Source organism: Pelophylax lessonae (assembly GCF_965119305.1).
Source record: "Pelophylax lessonae genome assembly, chromosome: 2".
Classification (NCBI taxonomy): domain Eukaryota; kingdom Metazoa; phylum Chordata; class Amphibia; order Anura; family Ranidae; genus Pelophylax; species Pelophylax lessonae.
Genome location: NC_138769.1, coordinates 707393448 through 707409187, shown reverse-complemented (window position 1 = coordinate 707409187; position 15740 = coordinate 707393448). Strand labels below are relative to the sequence as shown.

The following is a 15740-nucleotide window of genomic DNA, read 5'->3' as shown; positions in this document are numbered from 1 at the left end:
ATGCGGTCTAGGCTGGAAAGACCTTGTGTAGTGACAATCTGTTAGAGGCAGCCAATCAACTTGGATTCACCAATAAACCACAGATTTGGGCATGACTCAAATGACCAATGGCCCTTTCAAATTATGAGTATCCTTCTGTAATGTGATTGTAGATCTATTAACAGAGGGGTGATGCAAAATGTGAAATATGGTAGGGATTTCCTTCCAAGCATGTTTTATTTTTAGCTATGCAGATATGTTCCCATGTCACGTACATCCCTTTCTTGGTAAATTAGTTCCCTTGGACGATAGTACATTTACATTGGCAGGAAGTACTGTCAGACAGCAAATACATTAGGAGAAATACAGAGAAGTAATATATATTTGCAGCCAGAAAGCAATGTTGTTGCTGAAAAAGGCAAACCATTTAAAACAAAGATTCAAAACCATTTGACAGGGTTTTAAACTTTTGCGCAGCTAATGTAATTTTCTTCTCTTTTATTTCCTAGCTGCTTTACTCTGTGGCATACAATGGCATTTCTTACAGAACAGGAGGTGATGGGAATCTCTTAGGGACACTGACAAAAACAAATCATAGTTTTACTATAGCGGGGGAGGGTTACATGTTTCTTCATAAGTCACAAGCTTTCAACTCACAAACACCATTAACACGCTTTTTTTTTTTATTGGGGTTCTGTAAGTACTGGTAATTCATCCACTACTAGTGCTATGATATCACTACCAGTGTTATTTTACTACCCTGTATGATAAGAACAGTCCATGGTAAATGGTAAAAATAAGGTCAAAAAATACTTTTACCAAATGTTGTGAAAGTCAACTCACAAAGGTTACAACACAGGTTATCACCCCTTAAAATACCATCAGTTTTGGGAAGGGGGGGACCTATGGTAATTGAAGTGGCTCTAAAGGCTGAAGGTTTTTTTTCCTGTCATTCATTCTATGCATTCTATGCATAAAGGTAAAAAAAAACTTCTGTTTGCAGAATCCCCCCCCCCCCCTCCATAACCTAACTGAGCTCCCTCTTGATCCAGCGATGTGCATGGAAAAATTGTCTCTCGGGGGACTCTCCCTCTTCATTGGCTGAGACAGCAGTGGGAGCTATGGGCTCCCGCTGCTGTCAATCACAGCCAGCGAGCCAATGAAGAGAGAGGAGGCAGGGCCAAGCTGTGGCCTCGTGTCTGAATGGACATGCAGAGCGCCTGCTTGGGTGCCACCATTGCAAGCTGCTTGCTCTAGGGACACTTGACAGGAGGGAGGGGCCAAGATTGCTGGCGGGGGGACCAGAGAAGAGGCGGATCCGGGCTGCTCTGTGCAAAATCACTGCACAGAGTAGGTAAGTATAACATAGTTACATAGTAGATGAGGTTGAATAAAGACAATAGTCCATCCAGTTCAACCTGTGTAGGTGTGTGTGGCTGTAATCATCTTGCATACCCCTGAATGTTCTGATTCTTGAGATGTACGTCTAAGAGTCTTTTGAAAGTCACCATACTTTCTGAGAAACCACCTCTTGTGGTAGAGAATTCCACAATATTGTAGCTCTAACAGTAAAGAACCTCCCATGTTTGTTTGGTTTTGTTTTTTTTGTTTTTTTTTTTTAAATGTTTGCCTTTAAATGCCCTTTGCATCTTTTCTGCTGCCACTGGCCACTTTAAAAGGCAATTCCCAAATTATCACTGATTGTGGAAAATGTTGCATTTTATTTGGAATCAATGTCCCAGAGTATGGATAGGCACAGAATTTGAGTTTCATGAGGTCCAGTGTGAGGTTTCCACGTCAGTGATGATTTGGGGAGCCATGTCATCTGCTGGTGTTGGTCCACTGTGTTTTATCAAGTCCAAAGTCAGCACAACCCTCTACCAGGAAATTCTAGAGCACTTCATGCTTCCCTCTGCTGACCAGCTTCATGGAGATGCTGATTTCATTTCCCAGCAGGACTTGTCACCTGCCCACACTGCCTAAAGTACCAATACCTGGTTTAATGATCATAGTATCACTGTGCTTGATTGGCCAGCAAACTCGCCTGACCTAAACCCCATAGAGAATCTGTGGGTTATTTTCAAGAGGAAGATGAAAGACACCAGACCCAACAATGCAGATGAGCTGAAAGCTGCTATCAAAGCAACCTGGGCTTCCATAACCCCTCAGCAGTGCCAAAGCCTGATCGCCTCCCTGCCACGCCGCATTGATGCAGTAATTCATGCAAAAGGAGCCCCAACCAAGTATTGAGTGCATACTATACTGTACATGGACATACTTTTCTGTAAGCCAACATTTCTGTATTAGAAATCCTTTTTTTTTTTTTTTTGGTCTTATGTAATCTAATTTTCTGAGATACTAAATTTGGGGTTTTCACTAGCTTTAAGCCATAATCATCAAAATTAAAAGAAAGAAATGCTTTAAATATATCACTCTGTGTATAACTCTGTGTATAACGCATCTAAATAAAACTTCAGTCAAAACTTCTACTGGATGTAAAAAGTAAATGTAAAACCCTTATTGAATTACTAAAATAAATTACACTTTTGATGATATTCTAATTTTATCAGATGCACCTGTGTGTGTGTGTGTGTCTGTGTATATATACAGTATATATATTTATATACATACATACATACACACACAGGTGCATCTGATAAAATTAGAATATCATTAAAAGTGTAATTTATTTTAGTAATTCAATTAAAAAAGTGTAATTTTATATAGATGCGTTATACACAGAGTTATATATTTAAAGCATTTCTTTCTTTTAATTTTGATGATATATATATATATATATATATATATATATATATATGAAATATATGATATATATGATATAATATATATATATATATATATATATATATATATATATATATATATATATCTTTGTTATTTTAAGTAATGACAAAGGTATTGCTGAAAATAAAAATCTTATTACTAATGTAAAAATAATAATAAATAATAAACCATAATAAATAATAATAAACCGATTACTCTGGTGAAAGGAGGTGTACAGGTTTGAGAGCTGAACTGGTTAAACAGACGCAGGAGGTAAAATGGATTTAAAACTCTTGTACAACAGCAAATAATTTGCTTGTAAGCTGCACCTATGCACCTCCATATGCCGCCACCACAGATTCCATAGTTTATTATAGAAGCAGACAGATTTTTGGCAGGACAGTCGAGAAAAGAGTATGAAATGGCAAACCTGACTTGGCAGCATGGAAATGAAGCTTTGCTTTAATAGTTCCTGCTGTAAATATGCCTCACCTCTAAGGTGATTATTTACTTTTACCTCCTGTAACTCAAATCATAGTTTGAGGCTTCTGCCGCAGATATAAACTTGTGTTCTGACAATGGAAGTGATCTTAGTATAGTTTACAGGACAAATGTGTCAAGTTTTATACCTTGTTAATTCTCTCGAAGTTATACCGAAAATTCTCATAATGCTTCTATCATCAGTTACTGACAGTTCTTTAACATTTGTTCTCTCGTGGAAGATATGAAAAAAATTGTTACAACAATTAGATTTTGTAAAATTTTTTCTTTTATTTTAACACAGGTAAATATTAAAGAAACCTATTCACTAGACTAGTTTATTTCTACCAAAATCTTCCTGTAAGATTATACGTGCATTTAACATATTTTATTCATGTTATTTACCTGTTAAAACCTTCCTTGTGTAGACATCAAAAACCCCTGAGACTGCTGTTGGGTGCTGCCCTCTTGGATGTGATGCCAGCAGTCCCAGCAGACTCAGTATTCCCTGTCTTATAACCTTTCAATCCCAGAGGAACCCATTAAAAATAATTTCAGGTCTCAGGGAATACCTGCTAAAAGCAGGTCAGCAGGTCAGTGGGAAGAAGGACCCTTATATTGGTGATCAGTGGGAAGAATGTCCCTTATATTGGTGATCAGTGGGAAGAAGGACCCTTATATTGGTGATCAGTGGGAAGAATGTCCCTTACATTGGTGGTCAGTGGGAAGAAGGAGGAGGACACACCCAAGGAGCTCTCTGTGAGAACCAGCCTTTTTTCAAGCCTGGGCCTTGCCTGCTAGCTTGGCCCAGGAACAATGCCTGATCCTGGGGGAGGCCCTGGGAGGGATCCCCCTGATGACACGGGGCCTAGTGAGGAGGAGGTGGAGGACCTGTCTGTGGGTCCAGGCCCCGGTGAGAATGCAGATGTCTTCAGCCAGAAGGTTATCAATCGTTTTAGGGCGTTTGGGAGAGCGGAAGAAAAACTTAAAGGTTTGAAGGCTGAACACAAATCCTTCAAAACTAAGTATTTCCAGGCCTGGAGTAAAAATCGCACAGCCATGAAGCCTGAGTTACAGGAATTGGAGGAAAAGGTGAAGAAACAAACTTTATTATTGGAAAGGCTGAAAGACAGAAGTGGAGCATTTAAAGAAAAATTTGATAATGAGAGGAGATTTACCAGCCAAGCATCAGCAAGTTCTGTGGATCAGCAGCCTCGGTTAATGGATGACCCGGCTCCATCTGCCTCTGCACCTCTCCCCCCATGCCAGAACTGGGAATCACCAGCGGCAACCAGCCAGGGGGTTGAGAGTGGACATGGATCCCTGACATTTATCCAGGAGATGGAGTCACCCCTGAAAGCAGACAAGTTTGTCTTTTCTGATGATCCATCAGAAATCCCTGAAGATGGGCAGAGGAGATACAGGCCAGCAAAGCCAGTACTGGTGGAGAAATCCCAGTATACCATGCTGCCTTCCAGCATGTCTGCCCCACCTGCTGTAGTGGATGGTGTCCCAGGTGAGAAGGAACTGCATATTGCAGTTATTGCTGAGGAGAAATCCGGTGCAGACATGCAGGGTAAATCCCTGACAGAATCACCAGATTGTGAAAGAAAGGTGGATGGACCTGCATCTAACACCCCAGGCATAGATTTTTCTGCTCCTGCTGAGACCAGTAGTCCCTCTACAAGCAAAATGGCTGCAAACTCCAAAGAGTTTGCTTCAGCTGAGTTTCCCAGTGTTCCAGGGTTGATTGACCAGCTGATTGCTGGTGGGGGAGGGGATCAACATGGTGTTGCAAGTGGAATGGAAGTAGCAATGGAAATATCCTGCAATGCTTTACCTGCTGCTGTGTTAAAACAGGATTCTATTTCTACAACTGAAAACTCTGTCCCAGTGGAAGAGAAGATGATCGCCGAAACTCTTACCAGTGCAGCAGCAGCTATGGATTCTGCTGTGAAGACAACAGGAATAATAAATATCCCAGCAAGTATAAAAAATGACATTAATGTTAAAGCAATGAATGTGGTGGATGGTGGTGAAGGGGTTAGTAATGCTGGGAAAAATGAAAATGTTATTTCTCCCCCTGCTCAGCAGAGGAAAGATTTGATTGCACAGATCAATCCCGAATCTGTGCAATCGTTATCTGCTAAGTGTGTGTCAGATAATTTAAAAAAAACTGATGGATTTTCTGCTGGGAGGAATGTTGGAAGCTATGCTTCAGCTTTGGGGAGTCGCACCAGGGTGGGTGGTGGGGATTCTGTTAATCACAATTCAGGGAGGTTTTTTGGGGGGCAGGTTAGTGGGTATAGGAGGAGGAATGTGGTACAGTTGAGGTGGGAGGGGGAAGGAACCCCAATAGTAAAGGGGAGGGTGGCTGAGTTGATTTTGGAAATGGGGTTTAAAGCCTGTGATATTTTTGCTTTAATTTGCCCGGTGGGGAGTTATGAGTTTGATTTATCGTTTGTAAAACCTGAAAGTTTGGATCTCTTCTGGGAGAGATTTAGGAGGTGCAAGGGCCTTCAGCAGTGGAGAGGTTTGGTGCCAAAGGTAATTTCAAGGCAGCCTTTGATAAAGTCGGTGACCATTCTGGTGCGTAACGAATCCATACCAGAGGCTGATTTATTAGTATGGCTACGCCGATATGGCGAGGTCCTCACTCCACTGCGGAAGGTCCTTGATGAGCATGGGATATGGACAGGGGCCTGGACAGTGTCACTAAAATTGGGGGTGCTGGGCGATGTAGTTCAGCACCTTCCCTGCTCAGCCTTTCTGGGTAGGGATAGGCTGACCATTTTCTACCAAGGTCAGCCTAAGGTGTGCAATAAATGTGGTGATAAAGGCCACTTTGCATCGTCCTGCACCCACAAGAAGTGCTCACTGTGCCAGGATTTAGGCCATTTGGCCAGAGAATGCACCCAGATTCGGTGCAATTTGTGCCAGCAGCTGGGTCATCCATATAGCCAGTGCCCAGAGGCACTGCATAACTTGCCAGGATTGGAGACTGAGCTGCAGAGGCTTGATAAAGAAGATGAAGCAGCTGAAGTTAGAGAGGAAATTGTTGTTGCCCCTCCTGTGTCTGTTGTGTCAGATTCTGTTTCCCCTAGTGATTTGGTCCCTGAGTCTGTCCCTCCTGTGTCTGTTGTGTCAGATTTTGTTTCCCCTAGTGATGTGGTCCCTGAGTCTGTCCCTCCTGTTGTTCCTACATCTACTGTGCGTAGATCCTCCAGACTAGCGGAAGCTGCTGGGGGGGCGGGTATAGTGGATCTTCCCCCTCGGCCTACTCCACCTCCAGTCCCTGTCTCTCGACACCGCAAACGCGGCCAAGAGGGTGCAGGGGTGCTGGATGGTGGTGGGGTCGATGGGGTTGAGGGAGGGGTGTCCATGTCCCATGTCTCACCCTCTGTTGTGGAGGATTCGGATGATGAGGGGTGGGAGAGAACAAAGAGGAAGAAAAAGAAGAAGAGGAAGACCAGTAAAGCGGTCATTTCTTCCTTACAGTTAGAGCCAGGAGGGGTTCCTCTTGGCAACACATTTTCGGTTTTATCAGGGGAGGAGTTAGTATCTGATTTATCTACTTCTTTATCATCTATGGATGAGGGGGAGTCACATAGTGTAAAGAGAGCTGTTTCGGGTGATGAGAGTGTGGTGGAGGTTAAGAAACGACTACCCCAATCATCCTGATGGCAGTGCCCGCTCTGATAAAGGTGGCGACCATTAATGTCGCCAGCGTGAAATCTGCAAGAGCTCGTGATATTGCCTTATTTTTGCTCAGTGAGTTTGATGCTGAGATTTTATTTTTGCAAGAGACCTGGCTCAATACTTTGGCCGATGTCCATCTAGCAAAAAGGGAGTGGAGATGCGGTCCCTCCTTTTGGTCTCTTGCGGCTGAGCCTTGCAGCGGAGTTGCGGTTCTTTTTAAAACCGATATGGTAACGTGCCGGCGGATAATTGAGGTAGAAATGGGGAGATGCATGGTCTTAGACGTCTCTGTTAGGGGGCAGGACCTGCGCCTGATCAATATCTATGGACCGCAGTCAAAATGGGACAGGAAATGCCTCTTCACAAAGATCAAGCCCTTCCTTTTTACATCCCAGCAGGTTGTCTTTGGAGGTGACTTTAACACCATAATTAGGCCTGAAGACAGGAGGGTCTCCATAGACAGGCTGGGTTATGATAGCGTTTTTCTTAGAGATATGGTTAGACAAGCAGGCCTGGTAGATGTGCACATTAAGCACTGCCCTGGCAGCACGGGATTCACGTTTCAGAGAGGGAATAGTCAGAGTAGGATAGATAGGTTTTTTTTAAAGGAGAACTCTGCTTTCTCGGCTCCTGAGTTGAGGGCGGTGGAGTTCTCTGACCACTGTATGCTGTCTGTGACTCTGAATGCCTCGGACACTCCACCCAGGGGAAGGGGTACCTGGAAACTGAATTCGGCTCTCCTGGAAGATGTAGAGGTAAGACAATCCTTTGAGGATTTTTTTCAGGCACAGGTTTCTATTCTGGACTTTTGCAGCAGTAAGTCAGAGTGGTGGGAGCTTGTGAAACAAAGGGCGATTGGACTTTTCAAGGCCATAAGTAAGAAGAAGCAGCTTGGTATGTATATTGCCTACCAGCATTTGCGGAGGAAGCTTGATCGTCTTGTCTCGTATGGAGGAGATCCAGGGGAGATCTCGGAGGTAAAACTTCTCCTTAGGAAGTGTCAATACGACCGGCATGCCTCCTTGGTTCTGGAGAGAGATTACGGGAAATATCACTCGCCTGATCCTTACCAGAACTGTAAGCAAGGCATAGCAGTTAAGACGGTCATAGGTCTGAGGGATAGTACGGGTTCCCTGGTGAAGTCCAGATCAGGGATCCTGTAAAATCTTCAGGTCATATTACGCAGACCTTCTGGGAAGAAAGGACCTTAGTCGGGACAGGATGGAAAGCTTTCTGGATTCTACTCCAGGATTGGGAAATGATACATTGCCTTTGATGGATTTGACAGAACCAATTTCAGCGGATGAGGTAGTTCGTGCTATAGAGAAGCTGGCTACCAAAAAGTCGCCTGGGCCAGATGGGTTGACAGCTGAATTTTACAAGTGTTTTAAGTCCATTCTGGCTCCCTTTTTAGCGGAGGTTTATAACAGCTGTTTAGAAGAGGGTTCTCTCCCTCCCTCCATGAGGCAATCCGCTGTGATTCTTCTGTCAAAAGGTAAAGACCCCTCAATAATTGAGAACTGGCGCCCCATCAGTCTTCTCAATGTTGATAGAAAGATCTTGGCGAAGATTCTTTTTTGGCGCTTGTCGTCAGTAGCAGGCGATTTGTTGTCCAATCATCAGCACTGCTCGGTCCAGGGCAGAAGTACCTTTTCAGCAATTTTAGCTGTCCGGGAGGCTTTGGAGCGATGCAGGGCTGCTGGATGGAGAAAGTACTTGCTGGCATTGGATCAGGCGAAGGCTTTTGATCGAGTCAATCACGAGTACCTGTATTTGCTACTTGGTAGATACGGCCTGCAGGGGAGGTTTATTGATTGGCTGAAAACATTATATAAAGGGGCTGAGAGCTTCCCACTTGTTAATGGTTGGGTTGGACGGCCTTTTGAGGTTGGCTCTGGTGTGCGCCAGGGGTGTCATTTGAGCCCCCTGCTATATGTATTCGCAATCGACCCCTTCATAAGAAGGTTAGAGAGTGGATCGTTGTGTGGGGTGCCTTTGGGCATTGCTGGTGTGCCGCCTTTGAAGGTCGTGGCCTATGCCGATGATGTGTCTGTTATTATCTCTGGGATGGAGGAGGCGCAGGAGGTGGTCTCTGTGATAGAGCAGTACACTGAGGCTTCTGGCTCTAAAATCAATCATGAAAAGAGTGAAGTTTTCTGGATGGGTGAGGAGGGTGAAAGCTTCGAACTTCCGGATGCCTTCCCAGAGCCCCAGCAGGAAATTAAAGTGTTGGGCATCAAATTTGGTCCTGGTGACTATGGTCATCGAAATTGGGAAAGCAGGTTGTTGAATGCCAATGCCAAGGTGGCAAGCTGGAAGAAATGGAAACTTTCCTTGAGGGAAAGGGTTGACTTGATTAAAACTTACCTGATCCCAATCTTTTTATATGTCAGCTTTGTCTGTATCTTGCCGGAATCTCTCTATGCAAGGGTGTACAGCTGCTTTTTCCAACTGTTATGGGGAAATAGGCTGAACCTGATCAAACGCAATGTAACTTACCTGTCCAGGCGGGAGGGTGGTCTAGGAATGGTCAACCCTATAGTTTTCTTTTCTCTGCTTTTTTTAAAGTATAATCTTGGTAATATGTTAGCAGAGACCCCGCCGGGATGGGTGGGTATTTTTCAATCTTGGTTTAGGCCTTTTCTGCAATGCTGGGAAGATGGCGGGCCAGTGAAAAGTCTGAGAGTCCGACATGGCAAGCTTCCGGCTTATGTTGCCCCGTGTCTGAAAATACTTAGGCAGTGGCAGGTGACAGTGGGGGATATCAAGTCCCTCCCCAGAAAGCTTCTGGAGAAGAGGATTTTGGGCTCTGCTTTCAGTGTGTCGCTGACTTTAAGGGATTGCCCAGGCCCCATAATGAGGGAGGGGTTGCGTTTAATTAACTTAGGAAGAATCCCTTTGAAGTTTAGGGATCAAGCCTGGCTCGCTTTCCATGGAAGGCTCTATGTGAGAGGGAACCTGAAGCATCGCCCTGTGGATGATCGGGATTGTCCTAGAGCGGAGTGTGTTGGTAAAGTGGAGTCTATGGACCACTTTTTGCTCCAGTGTCCCTTTAACATAGAGGTGTATAAAAGGGTGGGGAGGGCTCTAGGCATCCCCTTTCTCTATCGCATGAGTTATGCGGAGTGGGTGTACGGGGCATTCCCGACTCGCTGGGATTTTGATTTGAATACACTTTTTCTAGTTAGTATAGTTGTCCGTTACTTCACGTGGAATGCACGGTGCCAGATTACCCTGCGGAAGAAAGTCCTCCCTGTCGAGGTGGTGGTGTACGATATTCTTGGTGAGGTTGGGAAGATTCGGGGTCTTGAGAAGGGCAGGGAGCCTCGAGCGGTCTGGATAAGGGCGTGGAGGAATATCAGACCTGCTTTTGGTGAACTGTCCATCTCTGGGTGAAAAGCTTTTTTCCTATGCTATTTTTTCACGCCCTTAGCTTTTGTTAGTTAATATCTTCATTTTTGAAGAAGGGCTGCATGCATAATGGGAGTGGTTTTGTTTCTTGACCTCGCAGGTTTGATGTCTGGTGTGGTGGTGTGAGTCTTATTAAGATAATTTTTTCCGGTAATGATGTGTTTCATGATGTGAGTTTTGTTTTTGCTGTAAAGGCAGTCTTTATTTGAGAGCAGAATTTGCTATGTATTTTTTTTCCCCCCTTTTCATGTAAATATGTATATATTTATTTATGTATATTGATTTTATGCTTATTGATTGCAAGACTTTTAATAAACAAAATTGGGAAGAATGTTCCTTACATTGGTGATTAGTGGGAAGAATGTTCCTTACATTGGTGATTAGTGGGAAGAATGTTCCTTACATTGGTGATTAGTGGGAAGAATGTTCCTTACATTGGTGGTCAATGGGAAGAATGTCTCTTACATTGGAGATCAGTGGGGAAAATTCTCCTTACATTGATGGTCAGTAGTAAGAACACTTCTTACATTGGTGGTCAGTGGGACAAATGTCCATTACATTGGTGGTCAGTAGTAAGAATGCTCCATGCATTGGTGATCAGTGGGAAGAATGCTTTTTACATTGGTGATCAGTGTGGGTAGAATGATCCTTACATTGGTGATCAGTGGGTAGAATGGGCCTTACATTTGTGGTCAATCATATTAATACTCCTCACATTAGTAGTCAGTGGAAAGAATGTCCCTTACATTAGTGGTCAGTGGGAGAAATGCTCCTTACATTGGTGGTCAGAGGGAAAAATGTCCCTTACATTGGTGATCAGTGGGAAGAATGCACCTTACATTGGTGATCAGTGGGAGAAATGTCCCTTACATTGGTGGTCAGTGGGAGAAATGCCCCTTACATTGGTGGTCATTGGGAAGAATGTCCCTTACATTGTTGATCAGTGGGAAGAATGTCCCTTACATTGGGGATCAGTGGGTAGAATGTCCCTTACATTGGTGGTCAGTTTGAAGAATGTCCCTTACATTGGTGGTTAGTGGGAGAAATGTTCCTTACATTGGTGATCAGTGGGAAGAATGGGCCTTACATTTGTGGTCAATCATAATAATACTCCTCACATTGGTGGTCAGTGGAAAGAATGTCCCTTACATTGGTGATCAGTGGGAAGAATACCCCTTAAGTTGGTGGTCAGTGGGAAGAATACCCCTTAAGTTGGTGGTCAGTGGGAAGAATGCCCCTTACATTAGTGGTCAGTGGGAAGAATGCTCCTTACATTTGTGATCAGTGGAAAAAATGTCCCTTACATCGGCGGTCAGTGGGAAGATTGCTCCTTACATCAGTGTTTAATGGAAAAAATGCCCCTTACATTGGTGATCAGAGGGAAACAATGTCCCTTACATTGGTGATCAGTGGGAAGAATGTCCCTTAAATTGGTGATCAGAGGGAAGAATGTCCCTTACATTGGTGATCAGAGGGAAGAATGTTCCTTACCTTGGTGGAGAAGAATGCACACTACAGTAGTGGTCAGAATGCCACCCCTACAGACAGCTTAAAAAATCATCATGTCATGCTGCTGGCTTTACCAAATGCCATTGGGCCTGGAACTGTGCAGGCACTATCATATAGGAGGTAAATCAGCCACAGGTCAACCTCTGGAAAAAATCCTAGGCTTCCATGGAACTTTGGTTGAGAATAGCTGCTCTAGTTCACCCTTTCGCTCCTCCCCAAGTAGCTACATACAGTTTATGTAGGGAGGTACAGGGAAGGACCCATAAGCTGGGCTAGCACAGACAGTAAGTAGCCACTCTCGGATGAGGAGAAGACTATGACATGGAGGAGTAATGGGGAGGTGTCAGGCAATTGACTCTTCCTGGAATAGTTCAATGGCACATTGCAAGTGAATAAAATATAATTTATGGAAAAAAACACCACTGAACGCAAGCATTTAATATGCAGAACTTTATAAAAAGAGGAATCCTCAGCTGTATTTTGCGATCTCAGTTGTTGTTTTATTCAGTCACAAAGCACAGCATACAGGCAGAATCATTAAAGCACCTTGGCAGGTTTCACACCTTTAGTGAACACTCATAAGGTCTCGCTCTATTGTAAGTATTTCAGAAACTTTTTTGTGCTTTTACCTACAATTTTTTTAAGTTTTAACAGGGTCTCTTTATAGGATAACTGCTGCCCATGCCCAACTTCAGTCAAAACTTCTACTGGATGTAAAAAGTAAATGTAAACCCTTATTGAATGACATAAAGTTTGTTATAGCATTGGAAACAATTTACATTTTTTTTCTAAGCATAAAACACTGTATTCAACTGTTTTTCAATTCTCATTACATCTTAGTGCTGCTGATCCCAGCCAGCCTCTTTGCAGCCATTTCCTGTCTACATGCAATCTAGTGTTGGTTAAACAATATTGCTCTGGACCAGCTTACTTATACTGACAACGGTAGACCATGCCTGCCCAATGTGTGTTGGCACAGGTGCTCATAGTATCCATCAGGGGCACATGTGACAGGGTGACAACGCAGGAGAATAAATAGGAAACAGTCATCATCCCATTACAGCCACTTGTAACCTCCATCGCAAGTCCACGTGACAGGGTAACATTGCGGGAGCACCATTTGTAAACAGGGACAGCTGTAACCCAATAGAAACAAGGGCTCTCACAGTAGAAATAACCATCAAATATAACAAGACATCTAAGACCTGATCAAAATAAGTAAAAATGGGCATTTAGTCCCACCATATGGCCATATCGTGCTCAAGCCCACCACTACGTCAAAGTACCCCATTGTCAGTGGGTCCTACACTATCCATAAAATGAAGGATAAATCCAACCTCTCTAACCCATTGGAGATACTTACTCCTTACATGGGAGAGTTGTGCTTGAACTGCACTATAAGGGACTCCTCCTATATCTGCTTACTAGTGGACACTGATAACAAAGTACTGGTGTGGGAGGGTGGGGTTCTCAACCCCAGGAGTCTGGTCAGACTACTATAACAAACAAACAAAAAAAGGGTTGGGGGGCACACCCTGAACATGCATTTCTAAAGATGGGGTTGCTATAAAAACCAATATGTATATATAACTACAGAGGATAGCGCAAACATGCAAAATAAATAACCATCAAATATAACAAGGCAACTAAGACCTGATCAAAATAAGTAAAATTGGGATTTAGTCCCACCATATGGCCATATCGTGCCCACCACTACGTCAAAGTACCCCATGGTCAGTGGGTCCTACACTATCCATAAAATGAAGGTTAAATCCACCCTCCCACACCTGTACTTCGTTATCAGTGTCCACTAGTAAGCAGATATAGGGGGAGTCCCTTATAGTGCAGTTCAAGTACAACTCTCCCATGTAAGGATCTCCAATGGTTTATAAAGGTTGGATTTATCCTTCATTTTTTGGATAGTGTAGGACCCACTGACAATGGGGTACTTTGACGTAGTGGTAGGCTTGAACACGTTATGGCCATATGGTGGGACCAAATCCCCATTTTTACTTATTTTGATCAGGTCTTAGTTGCCTTGTTACATTTGATGGTTATTTATTTTGCATGTGTGCGCTATCCTCTGTAGTTATATATGTATATTGGTTTTCATAGGAGCACCATATTTAGAAATGCATTCTCAGGGTGTGCGCCCCCCACAACCTTTTTTTTGTTTGTTTGTCTCATAGTAGAAGCACTGGGTTTTATTTTAATGAAAATTTCAGAATCAAAAATATGGAAAATGGCCTTTGAAATTACATTAAAGGATAAGTCCCCGCCCTCCAGGATCACTGGTCCCCGCCCTCCGATATCCACCAGCCTCTTCCTAGTGAGGGAGATGTAGACTCACACTGCCATAGAACAGTTGGACCCCTTCCCACTAATGTCCCCCTGGCTTTCTCCAGTGAGCTTCCTCCTGACTTCCTCCAGCTTGAACCTTGAACCCTATACAATTGATCTTCGAATATTCCCCCAGCTAGGCCTTGCTGGGACCTGAATGTCTTCACACAAACTTCTCTAGCTCTTCTGCCTCAGGGGTCTCCTCCTGTAGGACTAAACCTCAGGAACACTGCCTCTGCTGCCCAGGCCTCAGACTACTTAAGGGTCCCCCCTCCACCTTCTGGGCACACCTCTTTAAGGTGGGATGGAGTTCCATAAATATTCAGTCTGCCTGTTCTGTTCCCCCTTCCACTATGCTTCTAGAAGCCTCTAAAAAGACAGGGGGAAGCAGCAGAACATCAGCCTGTAGAACACTGAGGAGTCCTAAGCCATCCACCCTTGCTCCAATGTTTATAGAGGAGTTAAGCTAAATTTTCCTAGCAGCCTACTCTGAACTAGGAGGGTGCTACTTTAGATAATATCAAAAATTCAAATAATGTTTTTGTCTTGTCACAGTTCACTCTTGTGTGATTTTTTTTTTGTGATAATAATAAGAAAAGCATTTTAATTAGGAATGTTGTCATTAGCGGTTAATAAAAACGACTTTTTCACATTTCAGGGGGAAAAAAATAGCTTTTGATTTTTTTCTTCCTGAAAAAATTGTTGCTTGCACACTACTGGGAAATCTATCTTTCACGTATTCGCATGTATTTGACAGCACCACTGAAACCAGTCGAGTGAGACATCTGTGATCGTTGGCGGAATTAAAAAGCCGTCAGTCAGGACACCAGCATTCCCTTTTATTGAGAGAGCAATCAATTAGTCTTGGGCCAACTGTTGGAGAGTAATTACAATACAGCAACTTGACCAACAGGCATTCTATTGCCATGGAAACAAGAAAGGTCTCTGGGTAGTTATGCTCGATGTTAGGTGGCGTGTTGTTAGTACTTCTCACCACTGACTTTTGTGTCCTGGGGTTCAGAGTTTGTAAAAATGCCCATTTCTATGGAAACATGTTAAAACCCAACTTCAACCAAAACGTTTTTGGGTAGAGTGGAAAGAGTTAACATTTGCTGTCTATGACTCCATAGGAGAGATTTACCCTTAATTTGGGTTCCAGTGACACCCCTGTGACACCAGAACAAAAAAAAATCTGGGACTGGGTGTCCCAGAACCAAGAACGCACTAATGACAATAGAAAACCCTAGACCTCGTTTACACCTATGTTGCCCAGGTTGGACAGCACTTCAGAGGGCATTTGACAGGCAGTGAGGAGGTGTTATATGGCCTCCTCAATGCCTGTTTTAACCCATTAAACCCTGCACCAGCCCATGGTACTGCCCTTCGAAAGTGGCCGCATGGGTAATTTTTTGTTGCGTCATAGCTCTAGCACCTTCATGGCTGCCGCCTTTCTTCTTCATCTTAAACAAATAGGTCCTTCCTGGCCCTCTGACCTCTGTTTTGAAATTCTAGCTGCCATTCTGGTTTTGCCGGTCTCC

At 43.6% G+C, this 15740-nt stretch overlaps 1 protein-coding gene across 3 annotated transcripts in view; it reads right to left on the bottom strand.

Annotated features, from left to right (window-relative positions):
* DLG2 (discs large MAGUK scaffold protein 2) overlaps positions 1 to 15740 on the bottom strand; it is a 2359657-nt gene that overhangs the window by 1870634 nt on the left and 473283 nt on the right. The gene's annotated exons all lie outside the window — the stretch shown is intronic.